This window comes from Myotis brandtii, unplaced genomic scaffold (genome assembly GCF_000412655.1).
Source record: "Myotis brandtii unplaced genomic scaffold, ASM41265v1 scaffold426, whole genome shotgun sequence".
In the NCBI taxonomy this organism is placed as follows: Eukaryota; Metazoa; Chordata; class Mammalia; order Chiroptera; family Vespertilionidae; genus Myotis; species Myotis brandtii.
Window position 1 is genome coordinate 582,906 of NW_005366314.1, and position 1,562 is coordinate 584,467.

Consider the following 1,562-nt stretch of genomic DNA (forward strand, 5'->3'; position numbering starts at 1 on the left):
CGAGTCAGCAGTGACCCGGCCGCAATGCTGAGCGTTTCCTCCGGGCCCCGCGGGCACCGTGGGCTTCCTGCCGCCACAGGAAGGTCAGAGGCCGCGTTATCTGAAGGAGGCAAGGCCCCATGACTAGCAGGCTGTGCGGTGGTCAGATTTTTAAAACGCCAGCGGCTGGCTCCACGCAGGCGCATCTCCCCACGGGCCTGGTGCCGGGGCCTCTGGAGAGACCGGACGCCTCTTAGAACCCACAGCGCTGCTCAGGCGGCCGGAGAGCTGCCCTGAGGACACAGCTGACCCCAAATGTGTTTCGTAGGAAAGGAGCCGGACATGACTCAGAGGAAAAACAGGAGCAAATAGAAGTTCGAGTCCAACACGAGGGAGGAGGCCCGCGGGGTGGGTGGGAGAGGTCTCCGCCGCGCAGTGACCTTTAAAGTAAACAAGCTTGTTACCTCCAGGCAAGCCCCTTATCAGCAAGAGCAGAAGCAGCAGAACTCCTCCCGACGGTAAATGCCGGAAGGGAAGACGGCTGATGGGCTCCCTCTCTGACGGCCAAGTCTGGGGGTTGGCATCCGTTTCATGAGCCTTATTTTTCAGAATGTTTCTTTGACAGATTTCGACGGATTTTCGAAATTCTCAGATGCTCCTCCTGCTGCAGGGGAGCGGCTGTGGCCTCCCCCCGAGGAAGCCGTGACCCCATCGCAGCAACAACAGCACAACAACGCCCCTCGCCTTGCTCGCTGGGCACCAGGCGCCACACGGCGTCTCTGCATGTGCCTCTGAGGTGACAGTTTCCGCCTCGGCCTCCACCACCTGCCCAAGCGACAGAGGAGGGGCCTGGGGTGAGACGGTGCCGAGGGGCCTCCTCCCACTCGTGCTCCCGGCCTCCCCCCAGGCCCACCACGCGCCGTCTCTCACGCTTGCCTTGAGGTCTGTGCTGCGCAGTAAAGCGTATGATGCCGCTTCACCCCACGCCCCTGTGTGATGGGGAGAAAGACCGGCCTCTCCCCTCCAGGTCCGCTGGCGGGTCTAACGCTCCAAGTGACTGAGGCAGATTAACCAGAGAAGTGACCAAACTTCGTCCCGTATGTATGCACGGGCCCCACGTGCACGGGAGTCCAGGGCACGGGGTCACGGCGAGGCCCCCGGACGAGGGGCGAGGTCAGAGGGGGAGGTCACTCCCAGGGCGGTAAGAGGAGCGGGTGCCCAGGGCTCTACGGGGCCAGAACACTCACCTGAGGTGGCAGCTCGGATGAGCCAGGCCCCTCAGCTGTGTCCTTTGGGGGAACGCTCTCTCCACCCACAGTCTCGGCTGCATTTGGCTCGAGATAACCCCCTGCCGGGTGGCCGTCCCGGGAGGCCAGTGCTGAGCCCTTTCCTAACCTCGTGCAACCCTGTGTGGCGACCACTGCTACTATCCTCACCACAGACAAGGACATGGTGTTCTTGCCCCGGATCACAGGGAAACAGGAGACCCAGGATGGGGACTCGCACCCTCCATCCCCGCTGGGCGCCCGGCCTCCCTCCCCGGGACCCACGCTCCGCCTCCCCCACCTGCTCCTCTGCCCGCC